Source organism: Canis lupus, chromosome 14, assembly GCF_003254725.2.
Source record: "Canis lupus dingo isolate Sandy chromosome 14, ASM325472v2, whole genome shotgun sequence".
Taxonomy (NCBI): Eukaryota; Metazoa; Chordata; class Mammalia; order Carnivora; family Canidae; genus Canis; species Canis lupus.
In genome coordinates, this window is record NC_064256.1 from 49,778,125 (window position 1) to 49,801,002 (window position 22,878).

General features: G+C 35.6%; 1 long non-coding RNA gene across 1 annotated transcript in view; it reads right to left on the reverse strand.

The window, feature by feature from the left end:
• LOC112670892 (uncharacterized) overlaps positions 1-22,878 on the reverse strand; it is a 43,792-nt gene that overhangs the window by 15,173 nt on the left and 5,741 nt on the right. Inside the window, exons 2-3 of the long non-coding RNA XR_003143278.3 lie at positions 14,306-14,520; positions 12,786-12,953 (exon numbers count right to left, since the gene is read on the reverse strand). This is a non-coding gene — a long non-coding RNA (uncharacterized LOC112670892). The remainder of the gene's footprint in view (positions 1-12,785; positions 12,954-14,305; positions 14,521-22,878) is intronic.

The window sequence follows — 22,878 nt, forward strand, 5'->3', positions numbered from 1 at the left end:
TCAGAGTTTTGATAAAGAACTGGTCTGCAATTTCATTGAAAATTAGGAGACTTCTTGCTCACTGATCAAATAGATATGATAGAATAATGGCTGATGTTTGATGCCAATCACATACAGCAGTGTCTTCAGTCATCATTCTGTTTCCAAAAGAATTTGCTGTATCTTACTAACTCACGGGTTGGTTCTCTCTGTGCATTCTAGTTCACTTTAATATTGTTTTTTTAAAGATTTTATTTATTTATTCATGAGAAACACACACACACACACAGAGACACAGACACAGACACAGACACAGGCAGAGAAGCAGGCTCCATGCAGGGAGCCTGACGTGGGACCTGATCCTGGGTCTCCAGAATCACACCCTGGGCTGAAGGTGGCGCTAAACCACTGAGCCCCCCTGGCTGCCCTCTAGTTCACTTTAATATATGTATCTTGCTGAGGAGAAAATATTTTCTCTTTAAGATTATATTGTGGTCTCACATGTATTTACTTCCATTATTTAAAAACAATATGGGCTTAATTTCTTTCGCAAAGCCAAAGAAGAAATGTTGCAGGGTTTGATGTAGCTTCCTCATATGTATTACATTCTGATTTGTATAAAGGTCAATCTAATTCTACAATAAATCCACTGAGATACTGCATTTTAGCAATTCAAGTGAGGAGACACAGATTTTCTATGGCTCATTTAGATACCTCAGTTTCAAATATTAGCAACTAGATAGTATCATCCATCTACTTTTCCCCTACACTTACAAATAATGCCTGTAATACTTTTACAAAATATTTTTTCTTATGGCATAGATTTACCTCCCTTATGTATTATACTTATTTTTGCTAGACCTAATTTTGATGGATTCCTTCTTATGTTTAAACACATATGGTGCTATTTTGTCACATATTTTTTACCAAGTATAACAGATGACTAAATTGGACAACTTATATTTAGGGAAAATGACATTTTCATGTTGTACACTGTAAAATACATATTGGTGGCCTGTAGGAGCTTTGGATAAAACATCTTGAGAAAAATTGCATGATTCCTTTAGTCTAGAGGAGGAAGTAAAATATGTGTGAGAGAGAGAGAGAGAGAGAGAGAGAGAGAGAGAGAAAGAGACCAGATGATCTTTAAGATATTTTCAAGTACTAAAACCGCATAATTGCATCATAGTATAGTTTTCTAATATCCAATCCTTCCTAGTGTTGGAGCAAGTCGGCTTCCTGTGGGACCCAGTTAGTAGCGGTCAGGCATGGGAAACCTCCACTTAGAAATTGTGAACTTTCTTAGAAACAGAGGCCAGAAGAGTCTCACTAAGATCCCCTTAATACTTCATTCTCTTTCCTGTAAGAGGTGCTATTACCTTAGGAGAGGTATTCAGTGTAGAAACTTGGTAATCGGTCATTTAAGATGAGCCAAAGAGATGTGTTTGCTCAAGCTTAGATTTGTAGGCACGAGGCATTTGGTATGTTTCCAGCTCTCAAGAATGGCATGCTGTTTGGAAGAGTATAAAGGGAACCTGTGAATTAGTACTATGGGATGTGTGTGTGTGTGTCTGTGTGTGTTGTGTGTGATTATACATACACACACAAATCCATGGAGAGAAAGAGAGAGATGTGCCTCGTAATGAAAGAATATAAAACTTTTTTCGTGTGTCCATGGAAATTTTACAAGAATATATATTACCAGGGAACCTGGGTGGCTCAGTGGTTGAGCATCTGCCTTCAGCTCAGATCGTGATCCTGGGGTCCAGGATCGAGTCCCACATCGGGCTCCCTGTGAGGAGCCTACTTCTCCCTCTGCCTGTGTCTCTGCCTCTCCCTGTGTCTCTCATGAATAAATAAATAAAATCTTATTTATTTTTTTTGTAGAACCTCTCTTACTAACATTGGGAGAAAAGGATGAGGGACTGACACAAAAGATGCAGTTATTTTTTTTTTTAAAGAGATTTATTAAAGAGTGTGTGTGTGTGAGAGAGAGAGAGAGAGAGAAAAAAGAGAGAGAGTGAGCTGGGGAGGAAGAGAGGGAGAAGGAGAGAATCCTCAAGCAGACTCATCGCTGAACACAAAGTCTGACATGGGGTTCAATCCCCGAACCCTGAGATCCTGACTAAACTGAAGTCGGGTATTTACATGGTAAATGCGATGGCAAGTGATGTGGAGCATTTTTTCATGTGCTTGTTGGCCTTTTTTTAAGTCATCTTTGGAGAAATGTCTATTCATGTCTTCTGCCCATTGTGATGCCCCCTAGCTTTGGTTTTCTTCTTCAACATTCCTCTGGCTATTCAGTGTCTTTTCTGGTTCCACACAAACCTTAAGATTACTTGTTCCAACTCCAGGAAGAAAGTCCATGGTATTTTCATAGAGATTGCATTGAATGTATAAATTGCTCTGGGTAGCATAGACATTTTCACGATATTTTTTCTTCCAATCCATAAGCATGGAATGTTTTTCCATCTCCTTGTGTCTTCCTTGATTTCTTTCCTAAGTGTTCTGTAGTTTTTAGGGTATAGATCCTTTACCTCTTTGGTTAGATGTATTCCTAGGTATCTAATGGTTTTGGGTGTGATTGTAAATGGGATTGACTCCTTAATTTCTCTTTCTTAAGTCTCATTGTTAGTGTATAGAAATGCCACTGATTTCTGGGCATTGATTTTGTATCCTGCCACACTGCCAAATTGCTGTATGAGTTCTAGCAATCTTGGGGTGGAGTCTTTTGGGTTTTCTATACATAATATCATGTCATCTGTGAAGAGGAGAGTTTGGCTTCTTCTTTGCCAATCTGAATGCCCTTTATTTCTTTTTGTTGCCTGTTTGTGAGGCTAGGACTTCTAGTACTATGTTGAACAAAAGTGGTGAGGGTGGGCATCCCTGTCATGTTCCTGATCTTAGGGGAAAAGCTCTTAGTTTTTCCACATTGGGAATATTTTTTGTGGGCTTTTCGTAGATGGCTTTTATGATATTGAGAAATCTTTATTTAATTTTGGATGAATCAAACCTCATATCAAGGGAAAAAATTAAACAAGATGGTTACTATGCTACCTCAAGACCAATTCTGAGACAAGAAAAAAAAGCAATAACTATCAGAACTTTTTTTTTGACAGATACCCTGAGCATCATGTGGGGGGTCCAGGCCTTTGCAATAAGGCTAACTACCTCCCAAATCATTCTGGGAATCCGCAGTTGGCATGTTGTGTTTTGAGAATCAGTTTTCTCATTCACCATTCTGTCTTTTGTCTCTCTTCTGCTCCTATTTATTGTGGACTCCAAAGGAAAAGTTCTTCTATAGACACCCACCTAAGTACTGAGAGTATTGCAGGTTCTAGGCACTAAGGTCTCCGTTCATGTCATTGCTCAGATGTAATGATACCACAACAAAGCACTGATTTTTGATAAGCAGTTCCTATGTTCCAGGTGCGATCCTAAGCATTTCACGTACAACATCTAATCCTCATATTGCAGGATATCCTGTATCCTCCTATTTGCGGCTTTGTATGTGTTGTGGAATATAATTGCAGTTTAGAAGATAAATTCATAAGAAGAAAGAAAGCGTTGTCTGACTGATATAGAATTGTTTCTAGGGTATAATGTTTTGGTTTTCAATATTAAGGTAGAAAATTTAGGGCAGTGATCGCTCAAGTTCACATTCCTCCTACTCTTATTGAAGTAGGAGAAGAAAGTATTCTACTAAATGGAACATTTTAAAACAAAAAGCCAAACTATGAAAAAGACATTAGAAGGATATTTAATCCTGAATGATTGAAAAGTGTGAGAAGGCAAAAAGTTATTACCCAGAAAAATATAAAATATGATGGTGCTTATAAAGGAGAAAATAAATTTTGTAAATGAAGTTATTAAAATAAAGGGCAATAATAATAATAAATTAATAGCCACCATATACTGAGCAACTACTGTGTGCTGAACATTAATGTTTTTATGTATGCTATTTTACATAATCTTCACAATATCCCTAGCAGGCAGGTGCTTTTAAAGACACTAAAATAAAGCAGAGGTTTAATGTGTGCTGCCTCCCACTCTGAGCAGTGGGTGAAGGTAACAAGTTTTGGGTTGAGAGGACAGTCTCAGCCTAAATGAAGGATATAGAGAGGATGTGACACCATGACATTTAGTATCTGACTTTGCTACTTCAAAAGGCTTTTAAAGGCTTTTAAAGCCAACTACCGAGATCATGGAGAAAATGTGTAAATTACAGTTCTGGGAAAATTTCTTTGATTTCATGAAAAGGAAAGGGTGAGGAATGAAGAACCAATACTTTGAAGATACAGACTCTGTCCAGTAGCAAAAATGTATAAGCCTTATGAATATGCAATGAACTCTCCAGAACAGTCCTAAAGGTAAAAACAAATTATGTAATAAAGGAGGATGAAATAGATTATGGCAAAGTAACGAAACAGGTCTGTGTTGAGTTAATTAGAAACTACTCTGCGATGTTTGAAGGATTTGTATTGATCTTTGTTAGAGAATCATTAATATGTATTATGTGTAAATAAATTTAATAATAACTTGCAAGAATCGAATGATGGACGTGAGAACTTTGAAACGATATTAAATCACTAAACAGATGTAAAGTAATTTTGATCCCCCTTTTTAGTGAAATCAGTTATTTGATCAGATATTGCAACGATTTTGTTTGCTTTTTTTTTTAATCAGCTCTAATTTTTCTTTAAAGGTACCCAGAGGTGTCCAGTAGGATATGTGTGTGTGGGTGTGTGTGTGTATGTATATGTGAGACACAGAGAGAGAGATTGCAGTTGAAAGCAAAGGCTCTAGACTCAAACTGCACTAACTAGTTGTGGTCATTGGTAATTGGTGATTACTTAATGCTTAGTGAGTCCCAGCTTCTCCAGTTATAAAATGGAGAAATAAACAGAACTTATGCTTAATAATTGTCTTGAAGATTAAAAGAGATAGTCTTTGTAACTACAGTGTCTGATTGTATCTAGAATTTTTCCACACACCAGATATATTCTTCTATTGCATTATCATATTTTATTTTCATAAATTTATATTCATAGATGACACATATATTTACATTTTTTAAAAAAGAGACTGATTCTGAAAAACTGAAATAGTGAAGAAAACTGTGCTGGAATACAACAAAGTTTGCAGTTCAGAAAAAACATCCATTGGGTACTCTCCATATGCAGGTTTTTACCATGTGTTGCGTTCTGGCTGGGGATAAGAATACATATTGCTGTAGTAAATAAAAGTAATATTTGATCAGTGCCATTAAATCTGGGTCAGAGGAAGTACATAGAGTGCTGAGAGAGAAAATACATTTTTTAGCAATTAAGGGAAGGCTTGATATGGAAATTAATGTTTGAGTTGGCTTTGAGGAAATGTAGGGTTTTTTTTGGCAGAGATGTTAGTGGGTGGACAATACAATTTCAGAAAAACATTGGCATAGCAGGGATGTAGAAAATGTGGAATATATTCAAGGAATGGCATTAAATTGGTAGAATAATTAGTATGTTGCTAACTCCAGAATTTATCTTATTTCTTTGTTCCCCTTCTTAACCAAACTTGTTGATTGATTGGTTGATTGATTGATTGATTGAGAGGGGGAGGGAGGGGAAGGATAGACAGGGAGGGGGAAAGAGAATCTTTTTTTTTTTTTTAAAGATTTTATTTATTTATTCATGATAGTCACACAGAGAGAGAGAGACAGAGAGGCAGAGACACACAGGCAGAGGGAGAAGCAGGCCCCATGCAGGGAGCCCGACGTGGGATTCGATCCCGGGTCTCCAGGATCGCGCCCTGGGCCAAAGGCAGGCGCCAAACCGCTGCGCCACCCAGGGATCCCGGGAAAGAGAATCTTAAGCAGGCACCACACTCAGCATGGAGCTCAATGTGGGGCTCAGTCTCACAACCCTGAGATCACGGCCAAAGCCGCAATCAAAAGTTGGCCACTGAACCGACTGAGCCACTCAGGTGCCCAAACCTCTCTATTTTTTAATTTATTTTCCAGAAATTTGAAATATACAGTAATTTAGAAAGCTATTTTATCCATCATCACTCAGATCACTTTTTTTTTTCACTCAAATCACTTTTGTCATACTTCCATGAGATCCTTTTTTTTTTTTTTTTTTTTTTAAGTAAGATATTGAATGTATAATTGAAGAAATTCCATTCCTCTTTGATATCCCTTCTCTTCCTCTCCAGGAGTAATTTCTATTCAGAATTTGGGGTCTGTCCTTCCTATTTCTTATTTTTAAGCATTTACCACATCTATGTACATTCATAAATAATATTTAATAACATCTATCATTTTGAAAGATGTTTGGTACCATGTATTTATTTTCCCTGTGGCGCCTCACACCGCACCCTACCAACACACTATCCATGCCTCATCAACCTGGATGGATCCCTTGGTCCCCCATCTGTCATTGCAAACACACTACATAGGTCTTCCACTCCTTCTAGAAACTTTACTTAGCCAGCTGACAAGGAAACCTTCATAGTAATTCTGTGAGAGCTTCTTTAGAGTTTCAGTTTCCCTAACTACATATCCTATTAAATTCTGTAGCTGAAGCAGGCCTTTATGCTTTAACTTCCTTCAGGTATTTATTTAAATTATCCTACCACATATTTAATTGATGATTTGGTCTTGATTCTACCCACCTGTGTTAGACACCAGACCAAACTTGTATTCTGGTTAACTAGTAAGAGACATTGCATGCCATCGCTGCTGCTCATTATTTGTCATTTAATATTCACAGCTGAAAGCAATTTATGTTAATAGTAAATAATCCCTTATGGGGGATATTTTTAGGATATCCTAGGGGAAAGAAGAATAGGAAATTACCATTTGAGAATGCCAAAACCTCTTCATGTAAACATACTGGAAATATTTCCCCTGGCTTATACTACCACAGGGGCTGAATTTCCCATGACTGGCATTTTTCCTTATAGATCCTTCCAAAAATCTGTATATTTTTACCTGGCTAAAGCATGATGCTTTCTGGAAAACAAAGTTTACCAGCAACCATTATAGCACAGGGACATTTATAAGATTAAATAAACTTTGTATAGTTTTTTTTACTGAAAAATGAGAGCCACCTATTGCCCAAATTTTAGCAGAAATATACATACTAAAAATAACTTGAGACCTGATAAACATATTTGCAAAACTGTTAACTTTAATTCTTTTCAATGTTTTTGGGGAAAAAAAAATCAGTACTTGATCATCTTAGGGATAATATCTATACATATTATACAATCAAGTATGTTAATTTGAATTCTATCAAAATGAAAAAATCACAATCATAAAAGAATTACCCACGTAACATAACACTTTTACATGATACATGTTTGCATATTAAATAGTATACAGGTACTCATGTATATATGACCGAAGGCAATTAAACATGAGTTTCATATTCGCAAACTCACATTTTTACTTTGAAGTCCATAATTCCAGAAATGTTTTATGTGAAACAAAATTTCATATTGAGTTATGAAACACATTTCAAAAGTGGTTTTGATGCTGTGCCTGTGCCACCAGTGAGTTTTTGTTTCTCACTCTTGGCAATACAGTGATGCGAAACAGCAGGTAAAATCTGAGTGCTAGGAGAAGGAACACATCACATATATTCTTAATTGCTACTTGCTTTGGTAGGTTTTTTGGCCGGTGACACAAGAAAGGTCAAGTATGAATACAATGGATATCCTGGGATCCAGGCCCTCATTAGCATTCTTCAGCTTTGGGGGTCATGTAAAGATGCTTTTTGGAATAGACCCGTGGCCTATTTAGCCAATTACTATATCATATATTCATTACTAATACAATATCTTAACTGATATCTTTGGGCAACAAAATATCTGTCTTTCACTCACATATCTCTTCTTCCTGCCTAAAGGAACAAACACTACATCGGAGGTTATCAAAATTTCAGTTACATTTCTTTTTAGCTATAGGGAGTGCTCTCAGTTTCTCTGAGTACCATTCATGTGGCCTAAATTGGAAGAGTAAAGTTTATGTTTAGATATGTAAGCTTTTTCTCTGAAATTAGGAGGAATAAAAGTATGGGAGATTTCACAAGTATAAGTATTTGCAAACATTTAAAATTATGGTTGGGGATGTCTGGGTGACTCAGTGGTTGAGTGTCTGCCTTTGGCCCTGATCATGATCCCGGGGTACTGGGATCGAGTCTTGCATCAGGCTTCTCAAAGGGAGCCCGCCTCTCCCTTTGCCTATGTCTCTGCCTCTGTCTCTCTCTCTCTCTCTCTCTCTCTCTGTCTTTCATGAATAAATAAATAAAATCTTTTTAAAAAATTATGGTTGTTCAATAAATCACACATGGTAAGTACAATAGTGAATAGAATATTCTCTTATATTCCACTGGAATCATGAGTTTGTATAGGAGATATTTTAACATTTCATAATTTCAAAAAATATTATTTCTCAAGTTTAAGAGATTTATTTGATATAATAGGTTAAGCATCAACTGTAGTAAATACAACACAGTGATAAATATGTTAGTGAGTTACATGGCTTTTTTTTTTTTAAGGTTTATTTATTTATTTCTTAGAGCATAAGCAGGAGAGGTGGAAGGACGGAGAGAGAGAATCCCAAGAAGACTCTGCTGAGTGCAGAGCACTAATTGGGACTTGATCGCAGGACCCTGAGATCATGACCTGAGCTGAAACCAAGGGTGGAATGGAACACTTAACCACCCGTGCCACTTAGGTGCCCCAGGTTACATGGTCTTCTTAAAATTTACATTAACTTTAGGTTTACATTGACATAAAACTAGAAGAAAGACATTGCAGTGTTTCATTATTTGTGCTCTGGGCCTTTAGGGTAGTTCACTGCTTATTAACTAGCAGCTAGATAATGGTCAACTTATGACTGTTCACTAATGAAGCAAGGTTATTTTGCTGCAATTGATTTTTATTGAAGAAAAGCTTAGGGGTCATATCTGCTGTGGGTTAAAACTGACAGAGATTAATTTAAATTCATTCAGCAGTCCAGCCGAGACAACTGTGGTAAGGTGGTAGTCATAATTTATCTGTACTCTGAAAATGTTCTGACCTTATTTGCTTCCCAAGCTATGAATGAATGATTTTTAAATGGCTCAGCATTCAGGATGAGTGTTGGCAAGTAAAAATCCCATAACACAAGAGGAATAATGTGATAGCAGAAGTTTAAAGCCAAAGTCCACAGCAGGGACTCTCAACAAGAAATTGCCTCTTTCAAAGCATTCATATTTAAATCTCATTTCTTCCCTCTCTTCCTTCCTCTCTTTTCCTTTCATTCCCCTCCTCCTTTCCTTCCTCCCTTCTTCCCTCTCCTCTTCTCTCTTTCTAGAACCAACCTAGCATATATCTTAGAAGTGATTTGTATTTGTAAGCAATATGCAAGAATGATTTCTATTTTAAAGGAACCCACATTTCTAGAATAAGCAGAACAAGAGAATTAGCTCTGGACAGCATATGAAAAAACTTGCATTTTATTTTTCACTTAGTAAGTTAGTTTTATTTCTCTTTTCTTGTTCATTAAATCTCATGGCCATCTAGAAACAAAAATGTAAAATAGATGAAATTTGCTTTTTTTTCTCCATGCCTTTCAGCACCTCTCTTTCAATCTCTGTGCTCCCCACACTGAGCAGAGACCTTTTCCTGCTTTTCCGTGTTTCGGTATTTCAAATGAAGCTTTTATGTATGGAATTCGACTCTATTCCCTTTCCATCTGAAGAAAATTAGAAAACTAGAGTTTACACATTGGTGGGACAAAAAGGTTTAAGAATACCTTAACTTGCATTAGTAAGTGGAATTTTCTGCAGCAATGCTACAAGGTATTTAGAATGACATTGTTAATACATAAAGAACCTTGGTTCAGAAAGGTCAAGTGATGTAAGCAATGCCAATCAGTAAGTGGCCACAATAAAACTAAAACCCAGGCCTTTTGTCTTCTCAGTCATACTTCAGCATTTTTTTCCATGGCCTTCCTTCTGTAAGGTATTGGTTAGTTTGGGTTAGTTATCTCTCTTTTTTTTTTTAAGATTTTATTTATTCATGAGACACACACACACACACACACACACACACACACACACACACACGCACAGCCAGAGGGAGAAGTAGGCTCCGTGCAGGGAGCCTGATGTGGGACTTGATCTTGGCACTCCAGGATGACACCCTGGGCCGAAGGCAGATGCTCAACCACTGAGCCACCCAGTCATCCCAGGTTAGTTAAATCTTATGTGATATTTATGTATGATAAAAATGTCCTTCCATTTTTATCATAGGATACATGATATCTGGGACCAATACAATGTATCAGTCATTATACCAATACAATGTATCGGGGACAATTTCTAAACACAATTAGAAGACCATCAAGAAAAAAAAAAAAAAAAGAAGAAGACCATCAAGTCTTCTTCAGAATTTCAGTCACTAGCAAGAGTATATTAGCTGTGAAATAAATTTTAAGGTCTTTTTGGTATTCATCTCCTCACCAGATAAACTCTGACTTCACCTGTACATAAAGCAGACCCTTGCAAATCTGATCACTGACTTATACCACTTCTTGATAGAAAATTGTATCTTTTCTTTTAAAGATTTATTTTTAAAGATTTTATTTATTTATTCATGAGAGACACAGAGAGAGAGAGCGAGAGAGAGGCAGAGACACAGGCAGAGGGAGAAGCAGGCTCCATGCAGGGAGCCAGACGTGGGACTCGATCCCGGGTCTCCAGGATCACGCCCTGGGCTGAAGGCAGGCGCTAAACCGCTGAGCCACCCAGAGATCCCCTTGTATCTTTTTTTTGATCATTTAAATGCAGGCAATAGACCTAGACAAGGAAATTCTGGGTACATAGCACAGTTATTTAAAACACAGGCTTTCCTATGGAACAGAGTGGGATGAAGTACTGACTCTTGTTCCTTACTACCTTTATGACCAAGGTTTGGTTAATTAACCTTGTACAATCTTATTTGCCTCAGTGGAAAATGGGAATGATTAGGTCTAATATTCAGCTTTTATTTATAAGGCTGTATTCATTACCAATTCTTCAATTATTTTAAGAGTCATAGTGACTCTTAAAAAGTTATACCACTTTTCAGATGACTCCTTTGTTTCAGGATAGTACCTTTTCATCCTACAACTTAACTAAATTATCTACATTAAACATCAGACTGATACTTTATTTCAGGCAGAGATCTATTTACTAATTTTTTCAAAACATTGTCTTTTGGTTAGAGAATATTATATGAAACAATTTCTAATCACTGTGTTAGCATGTTTGCTTTGTGTATTTAGAAGTAAGAGGTATGAAGAGGTAGATGCTTCTTTGACACCTCAACCTGTTCTGAGCACACACTGGTTTCATTTACTTTGAAGTGCTCTCAGGCTTTGTCTTTATTTTGTGCTTCAAGTTTTGTTTTTTGTTTTTTTTTTCCTGTGCTATAACTATTTTCAAGTGCAATTTGAGTGCAGAATAACCATGTACCTCCCAAAAGGCTTACCCGTCTGTAAGCCAGTCACTGGGCTCTTTCCTTTTGTATTTCCTTTCCTATATGATGTCTTTGTACCCTTTTCCACCTGCCTCCAACTGCTACTCAGTCATATTTTCCTTCTTTGGTCAATATAATAAGCTTTCATGATATTACATTTTTTTAGATGTTCTGATTTTTCTATCTTTGAACATTGTTTGAATGTCTTGAGTTGGGATGAAATGCACCATATTTTTTCCACTAACATTAATGGAAATATTTATATTTTATTAACATCTTTGCTAACATAACATAACAACTAACAGCAAGGTTATTGTGAACACATTAAAATCATTTCATGAGGGATATCAATTGGTAAATAATAAATGTTTAGAGTCTTCTAAGTGCTCCCTTACTATGTATGATAAAAATAGTCTCAGTATGTAAGTCTTCTTCAGAATGTCCTCTCCAGATTTTCCCCAACATAGGACTGGACTCTGAAAAAAACCCTCAGAATTTTACTCCATCATGCATGCTGGCTTGCATTCTGAATGGTCCATATTCTTGCTTTACTTTATATTTAATATTGTGAATATTCCTTCTAGTGATGACAATAATGGAGCATATCACAAAAAGTTGTTTTAAGAATGAAATTATATAATGCATGGAAAGAACTAGGATAATGTTTAGTACCTAGTAAATATTCCATAAATATTAGCTGTAGTTCTTATATTATTAGGATATAATAATTTAAAAATTTGTGTATTTGTATAATGAAATACTTCAAATATATCAGTTTTATAAATATATTATGGTAAGTATAGGCTTCTATATTTAGTATCTTCTGTGAGGAATAATATATTTGATTTTGAATTGAATATCCATTGGATTGCATAAAATCCAAAATAAATAACACATAATTAAAATTAGAAATCCTCCTTATTTACTTTTTAAAGAACCTGACTCAAATAAGTATTAATGCAGAAAAGTACTCTGTGTGTAAATATGTGTGTATATAATCAAACATTTTTCATTACAACCAATACAAGATTATAATTTTGTTGATAATATTTTCATGGAATTAGTATATGACTCAACCTTAGGTACATAATGGTTATCTTGGCTGATTTAATTTATATGATGCTTATGTGATGTGTGTCAAATTCACACAAAATACGTAAATATTTTCCTTCTAGTACTCTGTTAATTGGCCATCTTGAACTATGAGAAAAGCAAAACCAATGAATTCTGATTCTTTCTGGTAACCTACATTCTTAAGTTTACTCACTTATTGTATCCACTTATTTACTGAGTATTCATTGAACAAAGAGTACCTGTCAACTTTTGTAGACTACACAGGAGGCCAGCCATATTTTTGAGCATCTTGTGTGTGCTGCCTCTGAATGCAAGCTGTCTGGATCTGATATGACCCCAAGTTGGTTGCCTGGGTTGAATGACCCCTGAGGAAGTTACTCAAGCTCTCTGTGTGTCAGTTTTCTTGTCTGTATAAAAGAGAACAAAGATTATATATACCTTACAGTATTATAGTGAAGACTTAGTTAATACATTTAAATTTTTTAAGATAGAACCTGGTAAAGAGCACGTGTTCTATTAAAGTCAGTTAGTTTTGAAAATAACTATTGCCCTGTTTTAGCCCATTGGAAAGAATTAAATGATGTCAGTTTGGACATTGAAGTATATACTATACTAATATTCTAATCTTGATATTTTGATTTTTCATAAAAGTAGATAGACCATTAATAAAAACAAAAGGGTCCAGCATATGTTGTTTAGTGTTAACTAGTATTATTTTATTGTTGAATGTAAAATAAAAAATCAACTCCTTATTTAGGATTATTTGGGCATTAAAAATGATTAAGACAAGGAATAATTGAAGATAGGACATATACCATAAATTTTAGATTAATCTTAAGTTCATTAACTGAGTTTCCATTAGAAATGGGGAAAAAGCTCAGATCTGTGAAAATGTGAAAGATTCCTGTGCAAAGCAGTCTCTTCTGACGGCAGTGACAGGTGCAATTACATGTGGCCTCTCAAAGAACAGGAAACCAATTTAGGGTTGTGCTTAAAAAATAGAGTTTTTGAGTAGTGAGGAAGAATAAACTCTGATGTAACAGAAAGGGATACAAGATAGAGGAAGAGCTGAAAGTTCTACTGAAGGGTGTGAGATGGAAGGAGCAAGAAAAAGATGTGACAAGAGATGTGGAGAATGCCAGAAAAAATGAAAAGCAGCATAGGAAGTGTAAATGAGGAAGGATTCATAAGAACTACCGAAGAAAAATAAATGAAAAAGAGGGAAAGGATGAAAAAGAGATTGTAGAACCTATGGGAATAGGAAGTTTTATAGCAAAAGACATTGATAAAGTACAGGGGTGAGCCTCAGGCATAAATGAGTATTTTCTGAGAGAAATGATAGAAAAATCAGGGAAGAAAGCAGAGGGAAAAGTATAAGGAAACAAAAATATGATAAAGCAATGATATAATTGAAGTCCAATTGTTAAATGTTTATCAATGTCTACCAAAAGCTTAGATTCCTTTACTATTTTAGTAAATTCTTTAAAAATATGACATGTATTAGCATTGTCCATCAGTTTTCTAGTTTGAGAAACATTCTTCCTAGGCTAATCTATTGTTTATTCATTTAAACACTATACTCATAAACAAGCAATCATTCTGTTATTCTAAGCAAATACGTTAATCGCTTTTAAGGTCATCTTTTCCAAGTATTACTAGGAGTAATTACAAGATTAAAGAAGGAAGCGAAATGAAGCCAAGAATATGCAAATAAAATTTACATTAATTATCTTGCAATGACAAGGATGAATGATCTTACTTTTAAATCAGGAATCACTCCTGAAGTTGCAATCCACCATTGACACTTATTGTCATGGTACTTCTAAAATGGCATTTGAAAAGATCACTGTTACAATATATGCATTTGCTTTCAGTGTAGACACCATATTAACTCAGCCTTCCAAAATAATCACAGATGGAATCATGTGCTTACAATCATCCGCATACATTTTGTTGTCCAGGTATTAGTTGAAGCTTTAAGAATACAAAGAAAAGACTAAGTTACTAATCCCAATAAGCATATTGTTTAATAAAACAGATATCTAACACAACGGAAGCAAAATATATGTATGCGTTATCACAGTTTGGTGAGTGAGACAAGAAGAGATGAAAATAAGGAATTAAGAAAGTCTCACTGGAGTGGGTGTTTTTTAGACAGGATCTCAAAATATAAATATGGGTTGGCGAAATCATTCCTCACAAAGTAAGAGTGAGGCACAAAAATACGTAGTATACATGTAACCATAGGATCAAACAAATGGAATTCTTATGTTTTGAGGTGAATTATCAGGATTCCAAAATTCTTTTTTTAAAATATTTTATTTATTCATTCATTCATTCATTCATTCATGAGACACACAGAGAGAGAGGCAGACAGAGGGGGAGAAGCAAGCTCCCCGCTGAGCAGGGAGCTGGGTGCAGGACTCAATCCCAGGACCCCAGGATCACACCTTGAGCCAAAGGCAGAGGCTCAACCACTTAGCCACCAGGTGACCCAGGATTCTGAGGTTTAGTTTTGCATCCATGTAGGTTTATATCATGACCCAATGTGAAAAATTAAAGGACTAATGACACTAAGTCACTAGTGGCAGTGTAACATCATTAATCATGAACTTGAAATGCCTTTTTATGCCTCCTAAAGTTTCACTGGTATCTTTATATATTAATGGTGGAAAAGATGCTACATCTGGCCAATATCTATGTATTCTGTGTGTAGGGAAAACAATCAATTATAGCTTTAAAAAAAAAAAGATTTTATTATTTATTTATTTGAGAGAGAGAGGGAGAGGGAGAGATACGAGAGGTGGAGAGGCAGAGGAGAGGGAGAAGCAGGCTCCCACTGAGCAGGGAGCCCAACTTGGGGCTCAATTTCAGAACCCTGGGATCCTGACCTGAGCCAAAGGCAGGTGTTTAACATTCTGAATCACCCACGTGCTCCCAGATTTAGCATTTTTTAAAGGAAAAGTTTTAAAATTTTTATGTTTACATACATTGCTACATAATTGTAATTGAATCAAATTATGATTAAATCTAAATTGTACAAGCCAGTGGTCAAATAGACAATAAACACACAAACGTCTCCTCTATAAAAACCTTTCAGCCCAAAGAGAAAAATGAACCTCTCCAAAAATAATTTTGTTCAACATACTGCTATTGAATATCTGGTAAATGTACTTGTCACTAATAGTTGCTCAAAGATAGGCATGAACTTGGATAAGATGCTGTCTGTTTGCATTTGTCAAAGAAAAGAGTGCATAGAAAGCAGTATTAGAAAAAGATGCATATATATGAGGGAGTAAGGATAATAATCTACTTGGAAAGGGAGCATCCCTAGGCATTGTTTCTAGAACTGTATTTGCATGGCAAAGCTGTCATTATGCTTATTTTGGGAGAAGGAACTTTGGAAAGCCTGATGGAGGTTTACAGGGTTAAAGTCATCCCTTCGTGACACCACGGACTATGACCAAAACATTTAATTAGGGGGAAAAAAAATACGTTAAAGAAGAAGTATACTGGAATTTCAACAGGTCTAGGACAAATCCAATTAAAAGGATCCCGTGGTGATTTTGGCTAGGCAAAGCACAAACACCTAAAATAATTCTGCTAAAAAATGTGCAGCAAAATTATCACAGGAAGAGACAATAATATCAATTTATTGTGAATTCCTAGGAGCAGAGGGACTACTATAAATAAATGAATGATACCCTGAAAGGCTACTTATTTTTCTTTTTCTGAGAATCATACAGAAAATGCCTCACAGTTAAAGCCCTTGAGTATAGAGACCACAAATACAATTTATTGTGTACACATAGAAAGTATTATTCAAAATATGTGAGAAAGATAAACTATTCTAATAAGCCAGAGAGGGACCTGATATGGAGGTAATAGATTGAATAAAAATATCAGAGTGAGCAGAATGAACTTTGCAGAGATCAAGTCATGCTGAATATTAATCCTAAAAGCTACCCCCACCAAACTCTAGTGTACTTGTCAAGTGCACTATAGAGAAACTGAGCAGCTGTCTTAAAGGAGACAGAAGTTTTCTGCCTCCATTCCCATGTGCAATAACAGCTAACACTTTAATAAGTCTTAGCGTTTTGGTGCAGAGATGCTTTAGTAGCTCTACAGTACTTTCTTATGTTAGATTGCAGTCCCTATCTAGCACAGGATCTCTCCCCTTAGATCATCAGAATTGTAAAAGTGCATACAACTTGAAGTCTAAGACTAGCAGAAACTAAGGAATTACAGTAAATATCTTTGGCCTGCATTTGCATCGATCTTCTCTGCAGAAGCTAATACACTGATTAGCAATCCAACAAACAGAGTTTAACAACTGTTCTATCTAGGGGAAAGTAATAGAATGGTTAACTAATGATAGTCTTGTTGCTAGGAAACAGTTATTAGGACAAGTTAGGCTTTAACATAGGAGTAGAGCCCTCTAAGTCTACAGTGAATTCTTATTAAAAGATTGGATAGTTTTTGTTTTTGTTTTTTGTTGTTCTTGCTTTTCTTCTCCAAAGTCTATCATTTGGGTCTGCCACCTGGACCATTTATTTATGCAATGTCAGTTTTTTTTTTTTTTTAACTGAGTTTGAATTGGTTTTAGATATGTTCTAATGCTCATCAATTTTTTCTCTCTTGTAGGAATATTTGTGACAATATATAACATACTTTCTGAGAAAGACTTCAGTTTAAGGTTTAGAAGCACTTCCTGCCTTTAATTATTCTTTAGAATCCTATTTGCCATTCAGCAAACATTTATCAAGTGGTTACTGTGTTCCTTGTACTGACCTAAGCATTGTAGGGGAATACTATAGTTTCTGCTTTCAGCTGAATTTGGGAGATAAGACTTGCCACCACAGACAGGCAGAGCAAGAGCTATGGAAGCTCATAGGAGGGAGAGATTACTTTCAGTTGAGAAGTCAGGAAAAACTTTAAGGAGGATGTAGCATTTGTGTGGGGTCTTGAAGGATGAGTAATTTGGGGTATTTGGGAAGATGGAAGGGTTCGGGGACATACATTTAATCACAGGTAGAATGTACAATATAAAAATAGCTCAAAAACAGGAAACACAGTGTATGTTCTCAAATTAACACATTTTTTATTCCCTGCCCAGCTTAAGACTCCTTCTCTGGACTAGAGTCATTTTGTTGGTTGGTCAGCTGCCAATAGTAGTCTCTTTTTTGAAACTTAGAAGAAACAAAGGCATTGAGGTAGAATGGTAGAGAGAGGATTCATAGAAATATCACAGAGAGGGCAGTGGAAGATATATTTGGTAGATTTGCTCCTGAAAAGCATAGAGATTGCTTCAATCTTTAATAGTTTCCTAAGCTTTATCTCCATGCTTCATGTGATTTAACTCTGTTTTGGTCCTGTTTAACGATTCTGTGCCCTTTCAATAGATTCTCCTTTGTTTGGACTAGCTTGAGTTGGTTTCTGTTTCTTGAAGTCAGAGTCTTGACTAAGACATTGTGATCAAATGGTGAGTCTGAATTGATTGGTACCCAGAGTACCTTAAGTGAATCAGAATGAACTGCTTATGAGGTTAAGTGAGGCTCAGATTATGGAATTCCCTGTTGCCAATCAGTTTTGTTTTGTTCCCCCCCCAGCCCCCCCCCCCCCAGAGAATGGTAAAAGAAAGTTTCTGAGCAGGATGGTGGAGATATGATCAGAGCTATCTACTTGATAAGTTAACTAAGCTTCAGTGTGCAGAATGGATTGAAGGAAGAGTCAAGTAGACAAATTAAGAGACTAATTAGGTGGTGTGACTATGAAGCAAAGTGATGATAGTAGGAATGAAAGATAATTTGTGGAAGTAGAATTATCTCAGGCAACTGCTTGGATGGCCAGGATGAGGGAGGAATAAAGAATATCTTCAGCTGTCTCTGTTTAAATGACTGTCAGAAGAGGAGGGACTTAGGCCTGGAGGTAGTATTTTTGAATCGTGTTCTGAGAAGAGATCAATATGTGATGTAGTGTAGAGTTATGGGGATAGATGCTTCATAGTAAAACCTGCAAACTTGAAGAATGGCTACATTTTTAATAAAGACAAGAATGAGAAAATGGATTAGTAAAAGGAGATTTCCCAAGGGAAGAAGAGTTAATGACATGAGATTTATATAAGATGATTTTGATCTTGCAGCAAGGTTAAGATGAGAAAAGGCCAAAGGACTGGGATGAGTGAATCATTGGTGAAATTGTGTCCATACAGTTTCAAATGAAGTGAGTGATGCTGAAGAGAAGACTTTTTTTCCAAAATATTTTGATAGTAGGGAAAGGGGAATGTACTGCTTAGAGGGGTAGTAAGCTTAAGAAGAGATTTAGGAGATGGACATTTTGGCTCTATGATTTTGCTATTATTTATAATGAGGCTATAAACATTAGGATGCATGTATCCCTTTGAATCAGTATTTTTGTATCCTTTGGGTAAATACCTAGTAGTGCAATTGCTGTATTGTAGGGTAGTCCTATTTTTAGCTTTTTGAGGAACCTCTATACTGTTTTCCAGAGTGGCTGTACCAGTTTGCATTCCTACCAACAGTGTAAGAGGGGTTCCCCTTACTCCACATCATAATCTGATGAATGGATAAAGACAATATATATGTATATACATAAATAAAGAAAATACTCGCATACATACACATATACAAGGAGTTTTACTCAGCCATAAAAAAGAATGAAATCTTGCCATTTGCAATGATGTGGATGGAGCTAGAGAGTATTATGCTAAGTGAAATAAGTCAGAGAAAGACAAATATATGATTTCACTCATGTGGAATTTAAGAAACAGAACAAATGAAAATGGGAAAAAAGAAAGGCAAACCAAGAAACTCTTAACTATAGGGAACAAACTGATAGTTATTGGAGGGGAGGTAGGCAAGAGGATTAAATAAGTGATAGGGATTAAGGAGGGCACTTGTGATGACCATCAGGTGTTGTATATAATGTTGAGTCACTAAATTGTACACTTGAAACTAATATTGCACTGCATGTTAACTAGCTGGAATTTAAAAACTTGGTGAAAAAAAGAGATTTAAGAGAGTGAAAACTGTAGTGCTCAGCGAGATAGCATGGAAAGACTGAATATTAAAAAGCATGGTGAAAATAATATTAAAGCATAATGATTGTGAAGATGATAGGAAGGTTGAAAGTAGTGCACAAATATCAGAATTAATCTTATAGACTGAAGGTAAGAGAGAAAATGAAAATACAGATATTTTAAGGAAGAAAAATGGAAACGATAAACAATATTGGATGGCCTCAGATAATAGTAGGCAGGATTTTCTGCTGAAAGGAATTGGGAACTTAAAGTAGAAGAGGCAATCAATTGGATATGAATAAATCATTGATGAGTTAGCAAGAGTTTGCAGTAAGACTCATTTATCTAGTTTCATGACATTTTCTATTAATTTGAAGGAAAACACTAAATTTAAAGAGTAGACAGAGAATCCTGAGTTCTTTAAGTATAGAACGACTTCTCTCATATGGTGTGCTAGATATTCTGAAAAATACTATTATTATAGACCATGTAGGTGCAGAAAAATTCAATCAAATAGCTATAAAATTAATAGCTGAGTTTAAGCAAATTGGGAAACATAACCAAAATAGTAAACAGGTATGGAATCTGTGGTTGCTATGGGACATTTGCTTTTACGAGGAGCTAGACTTGAGTTTGTTTGTTTGTTTATTTATTTATTGGCTTGACTTTTAAAGACTCTGTGGTGAGAAGTGCCTGGGTGATGCAGTCAATTAAGCAACCAACTCTTGGTTTTGGCTCAGGTCTTGATCTCAAGATCCCAAGATTGAGACCTGTGTCAGGTTCTGCATTCTGTGCTCATTGCAGAGTCTACTTAAGACTCTCTCCTCCTCTCCCTCTGCCTCTTCCTCCTATACTTTCTATCTCTCCCTCTCCCCACCCCTCTCTAAAATAAATAAATCCTTAAATTTTTTTTTTTGAAAATAAAGGTGCTATGGTAAAATTAATATATCTAGGGGTTCTTACAAATGACAAGTTTGGAATTTAGGCCCACATATAAAGCAAGAACCCTCAAAGATCTATAGTGTCAACAAAGGGGTGATAGAAAAATGTGTGAGCAAAAGAAGATAACAGGATGTCTATTTTGGGTACATTCAGAATGAGAAACCGAAAAAACTGGTACTGATAATTTCTAACCATAGGCCTTCCCCACATTAATTGTATACTAAATATACTCTAATTTCAAGGTCCAAAAAATTCTAAACAGAAAAATTGAGGAAGACCTGTTATAAAACTGGAAGACATCTGACAGAAGCGAATTCAAATAGTCTCCCTTAAAAAAATCCTAATATGAGTGTATAAAAAAGTTTAGCAAATACATAAGGAATAAAGCCCCCATGAGTGAAAATGAACAAAATTAACAAACAACGTATTTAGATTTCTATATCTTGATATTGGAATTATTTAATATAGAATATAAAACAATTGTTTTTAAATGGCCTGAAGAATTAAAATACAGATTTAAAAACCATAAACCGTGGCTCTAGCGGTTTAGCACCACCTTCAGCCCAAGTCCTGATCCTGGAGTCCAGAGATCAAGTCCCACATTGGGCTCCCTGCATGGAACCTGCTTCTCTCTTTGCCTGTGTCTCTGCCTCTCTCTCGCTCTCTCTGTGTCTCTCATGGATAAATAAATAAAAAATTAAAAAAAAATCTTTAAAAACCATTAACCAAAAAGGAAATAAGAAACTGTAAAAAATTATCAGGCCAGATGTAAAAGAATAACAGGAAAAAGAAAAAGCAATAAAATATTTGGAAATAAAAGAGATTATCATCAGATTTTATAATGCAACTGATGGGTTAAATAGAAAATGACATTAAAAAGAGAATCTGTGAAGATCTGTGATGATTTGGCAGGGTAAACCTCTAATATTGTCCCAAATATAATATGAATAAACCTTAGACTAATGCAAGAAACAAACTAAAAAATAAGAAATACAACTACGGAGGACTCCAGGGAGTGAACAAAAGCAGGCAGATTTTTGCGGGAAGTTGAAACTTGAAGAAAGATACGGGCATAGCTGAGTCCCATTTTTGTGGATTTGGGCGTGAGAGTGGGCCTTGTTCACAGCACAGAGAAAGACAGCTGAAGCTGTAATAAAAAGCCCATGCCCTATGCTAGAGAGTGAGAAGAGACTCTTGGAAAGGAGAGAATGTAGTGTTCTGTGTATAATCCCTACCTAAGTCTCTACCTCATCCATAAAGAACACAGTAAGCATCCTGGCTAAAAGGTTAAAAAAAATCATCCTGAGAACTTCGTTGCTACCTATTTCAGGTGAGACAGAAATTGTAATTTAAGCCTAATCAAATGAATTATTTCCTAAAAATAGATTAAAGCCTTTTAGTGTAATATAATGATACCAAATTTTCTACCACACAATTTTCACAGTATCCAAAATAAATTCCAAAATTACTTAATATAAGAAGAACCCAGAGGAGCTTATTTCTACTTGCTAGATGAGGAAACTGCCTAATTCATGAATCATTGAATAAAGACAATAAACAAGAAGGAGAAAGAGAACCACCACCACCATCACCAGGAAAATGTGACTATTCCCAAAAGAGAAGAAAATCAACTGAGTCCAGCCTTAGATATCTTAGATGGTGGGATTATTAAAGAATATAAATTATGCTTAATATGGTAAAGGAAAATGTGCTTGTAATGAATGAATGGATAGGAAATCTCAGCTGAAAATCGGTAATTATAAAAAAGAAATCATAAAAAACACAAAGATTTTAGGATTGAAAAATATATTTGAAATTTTAAAAAATCACTGATCATAATGGAATAATGATTATGAATAAAAGGGTCAGTGAAGCTGAAGATAAATAGAAATTATCCAATTTAAAAAGGATGTAGAAAAATATTTTTGAAAGGCATTTCTGACATCCACCCAGGATGTAGAAAGGTGGAAAAATGAGCACTCCAGATAATCTGCAAAGCCACAACTTTCTGAACTCATTAGAAAACCAAGGTATCAGGCAGGCAACTACCATATATGAGAAAATACTGGTGCTTACAAGGGAGGAGATTTTGTGAGCATTGACTTATCTACAGGGGATCATGAAAAAAGAAGATGAGACCACCATTTGGACAATGAGAAGAATGAAAATAAACCTGAATTCTAAAGCAAGCTGGAAGAAGGAAATAATAAAAATAAGAAAACAATGAAATTGAAAACAGAAAACAAATAGAGAAATCAAATAAAACCAAAAGCTATTTCTTAAAAAATATATTAAAAATTAATGAACTTCTAGCAAGACTAATCCTGAAAAAAAGAGAGAAATCACAAAAG